Source organism: Globicephala melas, chromosome 1, assembly GCF_963455315.2.
Source record: "Globicephala melas chromosome 1, mGloMel1.2, whole genome shotgun sequence".
NCBI lineage: Eukaryota > Metazoa > Chordata > Mammalia > Artiodactyla > Delphinidae > Globicephala > Globicephala melas.
Window position 1 is genome coordinate 117183422 of NC_083314.1, and position 17564 is coordinate 117200985.

Genomic DNA, 17564 nt, shown 5'->3' on the forward strand with positions numbered 1-17564 from the left:
TTTATTTTTTTTTATTGTAGTGTTCCCTTTCTTATCACTACTTATTATCAAAGGTTTGTTTGTGTGATTATTTAAAGTCTTGTCTCCTCCTCTTGACTTTAAAGTCCATTAACAAAGGGATAAAAGATTAGTTTACTTTTCATTTTCTCTGTTTATCTAATACTAAGCACAGTGCTTGCCACTGGGTGTCAATAAATATTGGTTGAAAGATATCCATATCCATTACTGATTATATCTCCCCTTAGTCTTCTCTTTGCTAGGCCAAACACTTTGGTTCCTATACTATTCCTCATAGGACATAGTTTTTAAATCCCTCTCCAACTTGGCCACATATTTTTTGACACATTGTGTTTTTCAATGTTCTCCTTTAAATATAGAAGACTAATTGCAATATGCTAGATGTGATCTAATAATTAGAGAATTTAATGGGACTAGTCTTTTTTTTTTTTTTTTGCAGTACACGGGCTTCTCACTGTTGTGGCCTCTCCCGTTGCGGAGCACAGGCTCCGGACGCGCAGGCTCAGCACCCATGGCTCACGGGCCTAGCCGCTCTGCGTCATGCGGGATCTTCCCAGACCGGGGCACAAACCCGTGTCCCCTGCATTGGCAGGCGGACTCTCAACCACTGCGCCACCAGGGAAGCCCCGGGACTATTCTTTTCAATGTCTTTCTTACAATGTCTATTAATTTAGCCTAAAGTTGTGGGTATGTTTTTTTAGCAGCCGGATCTCACCATTGGTGCATATTAAATTTATGATTAACTAAAATCCATAAATCTTTTTCTTTCTCAGTTTCTTAGCTAGAGAGTTCCACTTAAAGTTGTGCATTTCATTTTTTTAATGATTTACAGAATTATCACTTATCTTGTATCAAGTTATATTTCTTATTGTCATATACGGTATTATCATTTTCAGGTTTGTTTCATGTGTAATCTGGATAAGCATGTTTTCTTTGCTCATGTGCAACAGAGAAAAGGCAAGTACCAAAAATAGAACTCTGTGTTTTACCCCTTCCTCATCCTCAGGTAGGGGTCAGGATCCACACTACTTTGTTCATAATTATACATGTATATATACATATATATATACACACTATATTACATTATACATATTATATATAATTATACATATTGTATAATATAATGTATATATAATATAATTCATATGTTTTAATAAGCTTACTTAATAAGTTTTTAAAATATGTTGATAAAAAGGTAGTAGTCCATCCAAATATAAAGTCAAAAGCATTTTATTTCCTTAGTTTTGAAATGAGTGTTGTGCTTCAATTATTTTAACGTTAATTAAAAACAAAAAAGTTAAAATTGTTAAAGTCTAATAATAACCGTATCTTATGAACTTTAGCTATATATATTTACATAAAGATGAAAAGAATAATTCTAAAGACTTTGACCTAGAAGGCCTAGAAGACAAAATGGTAACTGGATCTTACTTTCCTCTTTAGTTATTGACTTATTCTAAGAAATAAAATTAATGGATGGAATACCAAAAAAACTTGTGATAATTTGACTCATGATTATTTTAGTCTTTATAGAACCATTCACTAGGAACATTCATTATTCAAATTCCATTCAGAAAAGCATTTGCTGGGCTCCATTTCTGTGATCAGCCTGGTAGAAATGTTACTCTCAAAGGCAGGTTGATACATTGGCCTGTTGGGATCTGTGGAGGAGAAATGGATGGAATTCTTCTAGTTTGATGAGAAATTTGCATATTTCACAGCTTCTTATCTACGAAGCACCCTATTTAAAAAATCTTGTTTTATATTTATAATTATATTGTTCTGGTGAGCCATGGCAGGATGTGGAGATGTAAAAAAAATGCTATTGGGTTTACCAAAGAAATTTAAGTCTGGAAACTGCTCTCAAAAGCTTTTTCAAACAAACTTGCAAACAACTTTATAAACTGATGGGAGATAAAATGAATGTTATATGCAACAGAAGTATGGAAGTAGGAGAAAAAAAGACAGCGAAGATTAGAGTAGTTAAGTACACGAGTTATGCTCAATATTACGACTGCAGTAAGAAGAAAACATGTAAGAGAATTTCTTTTGTAATTTTTTTCTAATATAAATCTAATTTTATGTTATAGAAATGTTATTAGGTATATTTCCCAGATAATAAAAGAAACTCTGGATTGATAGTGCCCTACCACTGCTATCATTACTAAAATGGTTACCTCTGCAACTACTACTATGTTAGAATAGACACCGTTTATTGAACTAACTTATGTGTCTATGGATTCACAAAGATTATTTTTTTATATCATTTATTTTATCTATACAAAAACCATATGAAGGGCTTCCCTGGTGGCGCAGTGGTTGAGAGTCTGCCTGCCGATGCAGGGGACATGGGTTCGTGCCCCCGTCTGGGAAGATCCCACATGCCGCGGAGCAGCTGGGCCCGTGAACCATGGCCGCTGAGCCTGCACTCCGCAACAGGAGAGGCCCAGCAGTGAGAGGTCCCGTATCGCAAAAAACAACAACTACAACAACATATGAAGTAGGTATTAGTAAATGTCAGTATTCTGCCCATTTTACAGATGAACATGAGGCTTGGGGGTTAAAAAACTTGCTTAAAGTCTCACAGCTTATAAATAGCAGAACCAGAAATGGAGTATAAATCTTTCAGGTTCTAAAGGTGCATTCTTAATTTTTAAACTCTATTGAAGTAAACTTTTTGTTTACCCAAATTAGGTTCTTACAATAACATTTATTAATCAAAGACTTGCCAGATTTTGACTTCACTCTTTCTCTTCGTGGAATAATAAAGGGTCATAGTATTGCCAAGATACAGAGTAATCAGCATTACTGTTGAAAGATGTAATAATTGATGTAAAAGGTAGTTCTGGACTCTCATTGATTAATATTAATAAGTTCACTCATCACTTATTATATATATAATTATATATATATAAGATATATTTTCATAATTTGATACTATTATTGACCGTATTCATAACCCAAAACACAGATATCAAGAAACATAAAAATAACAGTGACTTCATTAAAGGCATCCATGTTCTTTAGAGGTGGAGAGTGCAAATTTTATTGCAAATATGATTTTGGCAAATTAACTATAAGCAGTCATTAGAATCTGGAAAATTTAATAATGTAAATGTGAAAATATACTTCATGTAGGTATGTGTATATATTCATGATACTATCTTGGAGTGTCTTCATTAAAATGTATACCTTATTGAAAATATATATATATATATGTGTACATGCAATCATGCCATGTTTCATAAACACATGATTATATTTTAAACACATCCAGCTATACATATATAAATAAATATGCAAGCAGACCCCCTACTTACAAATGGTTGTGTTTCAAATTTTTTTAAAACAGTTACGCTTTTAAGTCAGTAACTACAATTTATATATTTAATCCACAATGCCTGAAGTAGTATCTTAAGTGCTATTTAAGCTAAACCCAAACACCCTGTGCAGTATTGTTTCTAGAGGTAAACTTAATTTCATGTAACAGCAAGTCTTAATAAGATAGTTATTGTCCCACAGACTATGCTAGATGTTAGCAATACAAAGTACAATTCTCAGGAGATTAATAGTCTAGTACGGGATAGAGAAAAGCAAATCAATCATCCGAGTTCAGAGGGATACAGTGGTGTGGTAACACAAAGGTGTGCCATCATAATCAGTTGAAAAACCAGTAGAACTTCCAGAAATGAGGTGATCAGTGCCCTGAGGGTTCTGAGGGATGAAGAGAAGTTAGCCAGACACAGATGAGAATGATGTGGAGTTGGGGTGTGGGGAGAAATGTACTATAGAGTTGAGACACATGATGAAGAATCCTCTCCCTTTTTCCTTTAAGAGAAGGTTTTTCATCCTTGGGGGCTATTGACATTTTTGGCAGGATAATTATTTGTTGTGGAAGCTGTTCTGTGCATTTAGCATCATTGCCTGACTTCTACCCACTAGATGTCAGTAGTACCAATACCTGCCCCCCTCTACCCGAACCCAAAATGTCTCCATATATTACCAATGTCCCCTGGAAAGCAAAATCATCTCTGAGAACTATTTCTGTAAGCAAAAAGAGAGAGAGAGAGAGCTACCTTTGGGTACTAGATTAATTTGCTAACTTCATGTTGACAAAAAAAGGGCAAATCATATTTGCATTCTCCCAAGTTGCTCCCTGGATGTCCTAAATTGGGGTAGATAAAAGAGAGTTATGTGGATTTCTTATGTACTACCCAACTATCTGGGATCTAGTACTTACAATTTAGGGATTGCCTATTTATGTATATGAGTATAGGTACACACACACACACACACACACACACACACACACACACATTGCAGAGACATAAGTCAGAATAACTCTGATTTGGCCATGATCACGATACTTAATGGTTATCTACCTTTCATTCCTATGTCTTGTCAGAAAAAACTTCATGAACTTATCAGGATAAAATATATGTCTTGTGGCAGAAATGAGTTGAATCAACTTTACAAACACCACGATACTGAATTCCAAGTCTCCTTAAAGGGGGAACATCTGGTTAGTGAAGTTTCATTATATTCCTCTTTAAAGAAAGAATAAGCTATGAAAATGGTAAAATATGATTGACTTAAAATACAATATATCCAACTTCAATCATTTTCTAAATCCAAAGATATTTTTAGATGAAAGCAAAGGAGGTCATTTCCAAATCATTTTGTGAAACTTAAGCCTACCCAGAGGAAAGGTAATTTTGTTTGATCCTGAACATCAAGTGAATTTGTTCACCAAACCATTTATTCCAAAAGCTAATTAAAATAATGTAAAATTGATCCAGTATAGGTTTAACAAAATTAACTAATTATAATCTGCTTAAACCATTTAACCTTTATAGTTCCCACAAAAAATGTTTGATTTTCTTTGGAAAAATAAACAATGTGCTTTAAAAAGGAGGTGCCTCTTCATCTATCTTTCTTTTTCTTTTTTCTTTTTTTCCTTGGTGGGCTATCCTATGCTAAGATGTCAGTATAGCAAATAGAGTTGATAAGCAATTAAGGGAAAAAAGTAAGATTTTCCCCTTAAGTCAAGAGCACATGTGAAAAGGAGGAGAAATATTATAAGATGAGGAAATCAGACTCTTTACTTTTTGGTAGTAACAGTGAGTTCTGTTACAGTAAGCATTGATATTAACACCTCAGTACTTAAACCTCTAAACAAAATGAAAGGTATATCAATTATCCCTTCAGTATTCAGATTGATCTGTGGACAAAATAAATATATACTGCAACTTAGCATTTGTTTGTTTTCAACTTCTTTCCACTTATTCAAGTCGTTGTCAAGCATACCCTAAAAAGTTCAACAAATTGAAAAAGTCTAATTGTCTGCCACTGGCTACATTTATTTTATACTTATCCATTCTAATCACAGACAGAAATACCGAGTAGATAGAGGTCAAGATTTGGAAAGATTTTTAGGGGCTCTTAAGTGTCCGTGAGAGGTATAAAATGGTATGTAAAAGAAGAAACTTGCTGTGACAGCTCCATCCTTTAAAAAGAGTGGAAAAACTAGGAAACACCTTAGGGAAAAAATGGTAGAAGTAACCATGAGAGTTACTTCTAAGTAACTCTCATGAGAGTCCCCAGAGACTTTCTAATCCACATCTGTCTATTATTAATTCATTATGACTTACTACTTTATTTTGGAGATAAAATTGTCATTTATGTCACTCCTAAAACCAAATGACATGATGAAAGACTCTTCCTGGTAAAAATATTAACAGAATTGACTGTCATTGCTACATAGAGACAAACAAGTTATACATTGGGGGAAAAAAAATCTGTGAATATTTTTGATAACAGTGAAGCAAGTCACCCATTATACCGAGGTTAATTTGTTGGCTCATGATTTCCACTTATCCAATGATATCGAATCATATGAACAAAACTCTACATCTAATCAGATTTTTTATTGAATTGTGACCTTTAATCCACTTTCTTCTTGATTATGAATGACAGTGACCTTTATCTAATTTAAAGCAGACACTCTGATGCAAAAATATGCAAACTACACATGTAAATTCTGAATCAAACTGAAGATGAGCATAATCTATTGGGGAGAAATTATTTCAGAAGACATTTATTTTAAGGCCGAATGAGGTATTTGAAAGTAAGTGAATTAGTCAGCATATGAATTGTTGGTCGGGAGAGTTGCAAAGACCAAATGCTGTTTATATTTTCTCAGTTTCTATTTAGAAAAACTGAAATGTCAATATACATATCAATTTTTATTATTCTACTCAGCATTTTAGGGCATTCAGGAAATGATCACAATGTAATAAAGTCAGACAAAATTATTTTTCAGAGAGATTGGCAAACTGTGCCTGAGTATTCAATTCATTTTCATTTCGATTCATTTTCTGCTGCACGAAAATCTGGTAAAATTCAGCCATGGCATGTGTGGCATGTTGACTTCCTGATGATGTTTTATCTCATTAAGAGGAACTTCGTGCCCAATAGCAGCTGGCAGTCAGCAGTGTTTCTAGGATATATTTAGAAACTACTATCTCAAGGAAAAAAGTTAGAATAATAAAAGAAGCACGTTTGCATTGAGATTCGGATGAACATCCTATACCAGACCTCCCTTTCTTGATTCCCCTTCTTTGTACTGGCTCTTTCCTTTTTCTGTGGATTAATACAAATGGTTCTGAGCTGACATTACTGAGGGCAAATCCTGCTCTGGGCACAAACTGAAGCAGCCTACTCCTGTAATCCACTCTCCCCTTTCTCAAGCTATTCCATTCTACACAGGGCTGTTAATGCAGACTGGACGTTGGTGCTTCTCAAAATATATTTTGTTTTCTATACGTGCAAAAACACCAAAGTATAAGTGTATCACATATGCCTAAAACACATGATCCACACATATGCTTAAATCACATGATCCACGTCTGCATTTTATTACATAGATACACATGCATATGGGTTTATATATGATGAAGATTATGTCACAGCAGGAGGCCATTGAGAGCATTTTGCTGTCAGAAACCCACCAATCTCTACCTGGCACGAGCATGTACTTTCTCGATTAACACCAGGGGGTTGTCAGATTGCTATATCTGAAATAAACAGATTTATCCTGACAGTTAATCAGCATTTTGCACTGCCTAATACATGTTTATCTTCCACTATTGATATAATTACACTAAAAGTGCACTTAATATAATCTTTCATAGGAAATTAAACAGATTTTAATGATATACTTATAATGGATTGGGGACAGAGTTGAGGGAGAGAAATATCGATACTAGATGTTTTGGGAGAACACATATATGAAGCAATGATGAGGCAATCAATGAACATTGGAAAAAATCAATGACAGTCTGTGTTTAAGAAATGCATTTACATAGCTTCCAAAGAAATCAGAAAAATCTTGCAAAGCTGTGAAATACCCTCCTGATTTTCTCATGCTTCTTTTCTTCTGATGTGTGCTCTGTGCTCACTTCACACATTAGAAAAAACTAAAAGAACTAAAAAAAAAAAATTCTGTTGAATGGATTTTATGTTGGACTAATTCATAGACAACACTTCCAAAAGTTCTCATTCTGGCTTTTGAACTTGGGTATTGGGAACTCTCACAGTGGCCTGCACAAATCTTACTCGGAAGGAAATTCAACAAGGTCTGTAGTTAGCTCCTGTCACTAAAGTGCCTGGGAGTACAGACAGACATGCCATTTTAAGAGCCATAGAAATTAACACATGTTGGTCTTTAGACATCAAGACTTAAGGATATTAAATCAGGATCTGGGAAGCAGAGGTAGTTGAAAATATTAATTTTAATCAAAATTATAAATATAACCCCTAGCATAAGAAGCATCTTTCCTAAGAATTTGCTATTCACGGCTATAATCAGGCTCACTGCCACATGAGAAGACCTAAGAATTTTAAGTCTGACTATCCTCAAATACTAAGCTAACAGTTAGGATCAGTGCCCTGTTGTCCCTCAAATCTCTTTTCTTTTCTTAGCTACAAATTAAAATTAAGCCACGAAACATCTAAATACATATGTCTCTGAGCGGGATCCAGAGTTATGGAAATTTGATTTTGGACAGAAAACAAAATGATATGAGGAAGTACTGTTAAATGTCTTCCATGGTCTCAGCATTGTTTGGAGCATATAGGAGATATCATTTCCTTTTTTACTATAAAACTGAGAAGTGGGTATTTTTATTTCCAGAAACTCAGAAAGACTAAATAATATTCCTGTTAGCTGGGATTCCAGCCCAGGTCTGTCTATCTGAAGCCAGTGTTCTTTCTGTTTCTTTACACTTCCTCTGTAAACTCAGTTCACGTGATTTTAAATGCCTTTGATTTTTGTCTTCCAATTAAGAATGCAGACTTTAAACCATGTCCTATATCTCTTGCATCAATTAGAAATAATGCCTCCATAGTCATCTGCAGGCTGCTCTGTCCCTCTCTGAATCCAACAAAATCTCAGTAGCCAGTATGCAATGGCTTTTCACTTGCTAATCAGGAGAATTTCACAAATCATCTTTAACATCCCCGTGGCTAAGGACCAGAAATGAAGTGACTGTGAGCTGAGACAACAAAATATCTCTAGCAAGAGGCCAGAGTACCCCAATGCGGAGGGGCAGCCATAATTTTAGTGCCTTTACCCTGAATCCTCCGAGGAACTAAGAGATTTTTGTTTCTCCTGGATCTTGGCACCCAGAAGGGGATAGATGGGGAGCCCTGCTTCCTATGCAGGTGGTGAACCCCAAACTGCTTCTTCGGTTTGACTTCTGCCAGAAATGCTTCCTGAAGCCTATGTCTTATTCCACGCATCCCAGCCTTTTTCCAGGAGTGCGTTGGTTGACAATCGTACCTTTCAAGCTGCCTTGAAACCCACTCCTCCTACAGGCTCCATCTCTATCCTGCTTAGGTGTCGATGTCTGCTGGGTAAGACTGGATTTACCAAACTCCTTTTAGAATTTGATTCATGGCTGTAAACTTCCTCTGTGGGATTTCTTACTGGACTGACTACTGTATAGTTTGCATTAAAAGCCACCTTATATCCTCTTTGCTTTCATCCTTATTTAGGATCCCAACCGCATTTAGTGTGTTCATTCCCAGGGATCCAAAGCTTTAGGCCAAAAAATAATTTCTCTTTGAAATTAATTACACTTTCTATTCCATTTATAGTGTATGAAGATTTAATGATAGAAGTTAAAAAGCTGTAAACTGTGGTTAATGAGAAATGCCAAGGTTTGAATTCTTTAACATCTTCTGAAACCCTCTCTCATCTCTCAAGATCTCTCTCCCTTCCCCATTCCTCCATCACCTGCCTTCTAAATTGCCCTATTTTCTCTATCTTTTTCATTCTCCTCCTGCTTAGATCTTTCACCTTAGTTCCTTCACTAGTTGCCTCTCTCTTTAACTTCTAAACATGAGAAATTATATATATAATCTTATCTATTGAAATAATCTCTTTTTCTGTTGCTATTTTTAAAATTGAGCATGTATAAACTTTCATATTCTGTCCCAGCATAGGTCCAGTGTCCAGAATATAGCTAGGTCTTAAATGGATGTATGTCCCTCTCTTTGCCCTTGAAACAAATTTTTTAAAATATATAAACTAAGCTAACTAGATTTTTAAAAAATTCAATGAGTCATTCAAATATGAATCAAGAATACTCTCTGACCTTCACACTGAGTCAAGGTCTGTTAAGGACACAAACTAAGTATGATTTTTTACCCTTAAATAGTTTACAAGCTACTTGAAATGTAAGAATATAATCCATAAAACAAACAGGGAAATATAAGAAAACAACACGGTTAGAGGCTGACTTGTGTGGTGTAAACTGTAAGTGCTGTGAATATGCAGGGAAGAGGTCTCCATGACTGTGGGAAAGACACTTGATTAATATTTCTGGGAGAGGATTGATAGGAAAGTAACATATATAACAACATCCATAAACAAACAAACCAGACTTTCCAACCCTGGTTTAAGGGTTCTTACAAATTTTGGCTTTGCTTTCCAAACTTGGCTCTTAAAAGCTAGGGAAGATTTATTTTTGAGCCCAGATGTGTGAATAACTGTTCAGTCCGGACTGATTGCCAATATATTTAAGAATTGAGTTATCTGAATATTTTTTGCCTTTCTCACAAGCTTCCCAGAATGAGAACAATCTTTTGATTTTATTTTTAATTTCAGGAAATTAACATCTTTTAGATAGAAAATTCAGTTACACAGCTGGCGCATTTAGCAATGAGGGACACGGCCTTCAATGGTTTTCGGTCATTTTTAAACTCCTTTGAATTTTTACATCAACACATAGCTTAAAACCACCATGTCCTGTTCTCTTCCCACCCCCCGTCCGACCTTTCCTTTTTTTCCAAGGTAAGTATATCAACCAAGTAATAGAGAAATCAAATCTGAAAGGAATGTCTCACAGGCTAAGGAACTCACTCAGCAAGAGATGATGGAAGGGTAAGCTCAAATTTAAATTAATTCCCAACCTTTCCTGTACCAATGGTCTATGTCTAACTTAGCTAATCCAGGCAAAACTGATATTTTAAAATAACTTTAAAGATAGGTTCGCAGGCTTTCTGCCTGCCAGCAGATAGAGGATCTGGATATATAGGGCAGTCCATCTGCTTGATACTTCAAATAAGATCTAAAAAGCATGCTGGTATCACAGAAAGGCATCATTTTTTTTTTTTTTTCATTTGTTACTGGAGAAATGTGTAACTTGCTCGGTTGCTACTGACCCCTGTTTCCCACATTTCTGCCACTTGATTATGTGTTAGTCCTGTTCAGATTTTTGTTTACACTGCATATTTGATATTCGAAGGTCGAAGGAACACAGTCTTTAAATTAGGTTTCTATGAGTTCTGTGTATAATAGTTCATCTTCTTTCACAGGAGGGGTGGGGTGAGGAACAGCAGGAGAGAGTCCAAGTTATTCAGAATAAACGGACAGAACTAAAGCCACAAATGCTTCCCCGTATGGACCTGTTCTTGTTCATTTCTCGCTAGCGAGACAATACCTTCGACACAAGAACAGATAGTTATCAGTTCAGTGTTTCAGAGTCTCAGCATTTAAAAATGCATTTCACTTCATTTGTGTTCTTTATCTGCTTTTGGAATGTGCCAGTATATTTCAACTGGGGAAATTTTCATTCATATGTGCCCATGGAAAGAAAGACAAGGAAAAGGGATTCTTTTCACTACCCAGGAGATTTTGAAGAAAGATGACAAGACAGAAGAAGATATTTTTTCTGAAGGGAACAGTTGTTTGTATGAAAATTTTAATTGTTACCAGAACTTCAATGCAGTTGCAAGGAAAGGTAGTTAGATAAAGCCTCAGGTTAATTTCCATCATTACCAAGGACTTTACACCAGTGAAAAATTCCAAACATATAAAGAGATGTCAATCTTGTTCTTTAGACAGGGGGAAAAAAAAGAAGGTGTTGGGTGGGGGGGTGGGGTGGGTTAATGCTTCAAAGGCTGTCAGTAGACAAGCTAGTCAATTACAAATCTGATTTAGTTCTTAACTCCTTGAGGTAAAAGACTAATGTTCGTCGAGAGTAACCATTTCTGGCATGTATTAAATGACAATACTTTTAAAAACTCTGCTATGATGGTAATACAGATAGGAGTGAAGAGCTGTGAAGAGTTCAAAAATCAGAATCAGATATTTGAACCAAGACTACAAATAGGTAAATAGTAATGTTTTTGCTGTGAGGTGGAGGGATGTCCTTATGTGTTTAGTTATCTGAGCTAATTAGCAAGGAAGGCATTATTGTGTGATGTTTCAAAGCCAGTTTCAAAGCAGATGGGTTCAAATCTCAGTTTTACTACAACTCTGTGGCCTTGGCTAAGTTATTTAACTTCTCTGTACCTCAGTGCCTTTATCTATGAAATGCAGGTGATGGTTCCATCGACCTCATAGTGTTATACAGATTAAATTAAGACAGATGAGACAATTAGTATCTGCTGAGTTTTCACTTAATATTACATTTAATTCATACACAGCAATGAGTTTCAAGATTTAGAAAATAAATACGGTATGATACAATCCTTCCTGAGAAAATTTTCAAGTCTACAGATGATATAAGCATTGAATGTCTGCTGATGAAACACATTATTTTCCCTCAGGCAGGGTTGCAAGTTTCTCTGGCCCGACTGAACACTTCTGAAGTTACAGAGAACTTATTAACGCCCTCTATAGCATCCTTTTAAGATGATAATTTATCTTTTTAACTGTACTCAGTAACACCAGCAGAAAAGAGCCAGGTGGGAATAACAACATGGTGTTATATACAGCTACAAGGTTTACCAGTTCTATAGATTCTGCTGCAAGGCACACTAAAATGGAATAAAATGTAACTTATCTTGAACAGTTGCTTGAATGAGTTACTAGAGGAACGGCAAGTTTACAGAGGAAGCAAAAGAAACCCAGGGGAGTTGAAGGCTGTGACCATTTTATTTAGGATGCACAGTAAAACCTAACTTAAGGCATACAAGTTAGGTCTTTGGAGAGTTTCCTAGGAGGTTTGCAAACAAATGTGAAAGTCTATAAAATATGTGCTTTTGAAATAACTCTGTGAAATGATGGTTGGAGACTCCATGGGGGAATGCCGTCATACCTATCAAATACTAGTAATTTGGTTGAAAAGAGAATGCCTCCTTGTTTGCATTTTCTCTGTCCCCAAAAGATCTCCCTAGCCACTTTTTATATCTATACTCAGCTTGACTGCTGACAGAGTATTACATGGCTTTCCTTTGTTCTGAAAGGGCATCCTTTAGTTTCACACTAGTCTCAAGTTCACACAGCCAGGCAATCCCACACACCTTTCCATCTGGTAAGGTTTTCCTGTGTCTGTTGCTTCTCTCAAAGTCATTTTAATTATGAAAGAATCACCCTCTACCATTAGTGGCCAATCCTTTTTCTTCTCCCCTGTAACGCTGAAGATGTGAATGGAATCCTCCAGTGACAGTGTCTGGGAAGAAGATATTCATGGGCAACTACATGATTAGAATAGATAAATTCAATTAGCCTTTCTTGGGAAGGCTCAGTTTACTTTATCACTCAATATTTCAAAGAGTTCTAAAGAAATTCTAATTACTGTATAAGAAATAAGTCAAATTCCTTTTCTCTCACTGTGAAGGGCTTTTATTACCCACTGCTGTAAAACATATATCTTTTTTTTTTCTGTTGCTACCCTAGCAGAGTAGCCTGCATACCAATAGGATCACTAAAATGCCACGAAGCAGAACATATTTATCTGTTAAATTCTATGTACAGTAACCTAACAAATTCCAAAGACAGAAAGATTGCCCTCTGCACAGTAATACTTGTGTAGATGTCTTCTTTATGCTAACAATGACAGGGCTTCATACCTTGTACTGTACTCAAAAATCAGAGTGCATTTTTTTTTAAACAGAAGACTCTGCATCAAAAAGAAAAAGAACTGCACATTTTTGGCACTGAGATATTTTATGTGGATAATAAATTTTTTCCCTTGAACTCCACTAACTACAAGGATCTACCTAGAAGATGAAATCTAAGATTTATGTCATCAGAACTATTCAGTATACCAGAGGATCTTTTTCTGTTCTTTTCAGGACTGTCAACTTTGTTTACTGTTTATGTTCAATTCTATACTATACAAGAGATTAAATAGTCTTGTCATAGCCACATGTCAAACCTTGTCAGAAAAATAAGGTAATAAATGTAAAATGATACTAATAAGGAGTGCTTTCAAAGACATATTAGGTTTATTGAAATCTAAATTGTAACTGGAATATAATTATATTTGTACTAATCAAAAAGAGATTTTTGCATAGACATTTAGTATGTTTTAAAATTGAAATGACTGAAAAATGATTACAAAATCATTACAAGTAACTTCAAGGAAACACATATGAAGTAATGTAAGCTCAGGAATTGCCTTCATAAATCAACATGTATATCGTCAAATCTTGTTAGCCTCTTACATGCATTTTTAATCCAAAGGTAAGCATTTGGCTATTGAAATCGGTCTTAAAAAATGATCTCAAAAGGTGTTATACAAACATAAGATTTTTTTTAGCCTTGTTACGTTAAACTTTTTTATAAAGCAATTTCAATCTCAAAACAATAAATAATAGCATATATAATGACAGTAACTGAATCCTAACTTCCACATAGCCTAGTAACAATCTATGAATTGTGAAGAATAAATCTATCTGACAAGCTTGTTAGCAATAAGGCCTTCAGCTTCTTGCTTTGCAGCAGAATGAAGTAAAATCTATCCTTTTCTTGCTGTTGTTAAAAACATTTCAACAGTTAGTTCTTTTTCACAGAAAATGCTGCAGGAAGGTTCCAGGTTAAAAAAAAAAAAAAAAAAAAGCACGGTTGAATTGTACACTTGGCTATTATTGGCCAGGATACATGATAAGTTAAAACATACTAAGATTATTTCTTTTAAGAAGGAAAACTTGATAGAGGTTTGTATTTCTATATTAGAGAGTGGACACTATCATCTTTCTGGCGTTGTAAAACTGAAACTGGCTGCAGGGAAAATAAACATTACAATTCCCCGGCACTTAAACAATTGTACCTATACGGTTAAGTAACAAAAGCGTGAGGCACCTGGAATCACAGCATTTGTGCCTAATGCCAGCAACAATATAAAGCATTCAAGTGACATTTGATAATGAGCAGACAGTGGAGGCATCACACACGTCTTTAGAAGAATCAGACTTCCTACCTTGAAAAGACAGATGGAGGTAAGTTCCTTTATAAAAAAAAGTTGTAAGTAAAGCCAGGCAGCAGTTGCAGTAAATTGAGTCCTTTCAGTCACTGTATACATACAGCAATTCTGCAATAAGGGGAAAAATATAATGGGAGGAGCGGCTGTGAACGAGTGACCTCCTCAAGCTGAGTCCTCTCTGTGAACCAGGCATTGAAAGCCACTGCTCCTGATTTGCATGGATTATCTCCACTTGAACAGATACAGAGCAGATACATTTAAATTGAGCTGGCACAATGGCAAAGATATGGAAGAGTGAATGAATGAGGGGCAGCGCAAGAGAGGGAGAGAGAAAGAGAAACAGACACGCGATCGGAAAGCGTGCATGAGCTGGCGCCGGCAGAACTGCGTCTCCGAAGAGCTACAGCTCCCTCTTCATGTCACAGCTGTAAGATAAAAAAGGCTGTCATTAAGAACTGGTTAATCATAGCGAAAAATTTACTCAGATCAGCGGATGCTCCACCTGATCCGATTTTTATGAACATTTTATGACTGTTTTATCATCAGGATTTTAGACACTGAAAATCTTTTGATTAGTAGACACGTAAACAAATTTGGATAAAACGCTGGGTTTTGAATGAGATCAGAGCTTTGACCCGACTGGAATATGTGTCAGTAAAGAAACCTAGATTTGAATGTTAAACAGAATATTTATTTTGAAAGAAAATTAATACCTGTTAACTTTTAAAGAGCTAGTGGTATATACTGCAATATAAAAAGAAAATGGTATGTAAATATTTATTAATGATTAATTATTTGAAAGGATCCAAATGTACAACTAAGAAAAGAGGATTTTTTAAAATTTAAGTTGCTAATTGTTTCTTTTTTTCCCCTTCATATTGTCTCTTGCTGGCATTTCAGAACAGAAGAAATCCGTTTTTCTATACAATACAGATGTACCTTAAAGTATACAATTGTTTGATTTCCCATTTAGCAACTTCAGAGCTTTATACATTCATATTCTCATTTTGGAACGAGAAAGAGGAGAAGGGAGCATATGATTGTAATTCTTGCCACTGGTCACTCAATAAGTCCGTGGCCTATCTCAGAAGAAAAGAATAACCCTCATTTAGCAAGTTAACATGAAGTCTGCCTTCTCTTTGTGTAAAGGTGTCTGTGGATACCCAAACAGCGAGGGAATTAGGTCAAATTCAAAGGAAAAATCAGTCAAACCAGCTGGTTGACTGAATTGATCATAGCCTTGGGGAAGCCAGTATTAACTTGGCATAAACCAAATGACATCAGTTAAATATGTTTCAACAAATGACACTAAAACTCTCAGCAAAACCATGTGCGTGATATTTGCAGAAAGTAGTAAGGAGACCAGTTAGATTTTTGCTGCCTCTGGGAACCCACATCTTTCCTGTCAGGAAAGATAAAGAATTTAAACACAGGATACTTACAGGAACTTTGATTTGATGGACAGATACTTTAAAAGAAATCTCCAGGAATATGCCAACATATATTTCCATGCGATTTAGTGAAGATCTGGAATTTCTGAAGTCTGCAGACTTAGTGACTATAACTGTGTTTAGGAAACAATTGCTTGAAAGTAAAAGGGTGAAGACAGTAGTTATTTTATGATTCTGACATCCAATAGTCTGATCACTCTCTGAGTGGATGGGTGAGTTCTCAGGTTTCTGATATCAGTTTGGAAATAGCTTGTACACAGGTCAGATTTGGAATGTTACTGAGGTCTTACTGGTACTTTTCAGGTTGTAAACTCTTTGGAGTCAGGGACCATGTAATATCCTTTAAACTGTTTCCTCAAACACTTTGTAAGTGTTCTTTACATATTTTAGGTGTTTCCTAAATGTTTGTAGAAAAGATATTGGAAATAATGGCAAAGCACTTATATTCTCTCTACCAGTTGTTTCATGTAAAAATTAGATTCAGAAATTATAATCTCTTCTGTACCCACATGAAATAAAAGGAATGAAATATAATTTAAATGTCTTGTCGTATATAGGATCGTAATAACAATAGCAGCAGTGCTGGATTGTATATTGACATGTAAGCTTAATTAGGTACCTTCTTCATTATACCAGGGGGTACCTTCCAGAGATAAAAAGGTATGTTTAGGATTTGAGTAACAATTTTCTGAGCACCAGTGCTGACTCGGACAATTACCAGCTTTGTGACCATGGGCAAATTACTTGTTTGTAAAATGGGGATAATAAAATAACCTTTATTATATTGTTGGTGTAAGGAATAAAGGAAAGGGCTTAGCATAGCACCTTGGTAAACACTTAATCTGTGTAACCTCTTGCTACAATTATTATAAATCTGTTTCCATTGAACTTGATTGCCTCTCTTTGAACTGGAAAGTGTTATTACAGTGTCTATTGGATGTAGAAAAAGGTGGACTTCTTTGTCGGTTCTTGGATTTTTCTGGCTATTGTATGAGAAGGGCTTCTTCCTGGTCCCTGACAGCCAGAAGGGCTGGTGCCTCTACCTATTTATAAAAGACAGAAATAGAAATACTATTCTCAGGAGGGTTAGACAGTGTTGTAGCAGCCGATCCACCTGATGTACGGGAATAGGAAATGGCTTGTGTGGTATGACGTGAAGGGCACCCAGAAGCTCCTGGTCCAGAAATATCTTCCCATCTGTCCCTTCTTATTTCCTGAAATGCCACCATTAGGGGTTCATTTCTATGTTTTACTGGCTTCCCATTCTCTTTTTCAATGCACATACTACTGGCAGTATTAACACATCAACAAGTTTACACTTAGAGTAACACATGGATTCATAGTTGTTTTAATTATTCTATTAGAGACGCTTGCTTCT

At 35.6% G+C, this 17564-nt stretch overlaps 1 long non-coding RNA gene across 1 annotated transcript in view; it reads right to left on the reverse strand.

The window, feature by feature from the left end:
- Positions 1-15024, reverse strand: part of LOC132593807 (uncharacterized) — a 128941-nt gene extending 113917 nt beyond the window's left edge. Inside the window, exon 1 of the long non-coding RNA XR_009559665.1 lies at positions 14733-15024. This is a non-coding gene — a long non-coding RNA (uncharacterized lncRNA). The remainder of the gene's footprint in view (positions 1-14732) is intronic.
- Between the last annotated feature and the right edge of the window lie 2540 nt (positions 15025-17564).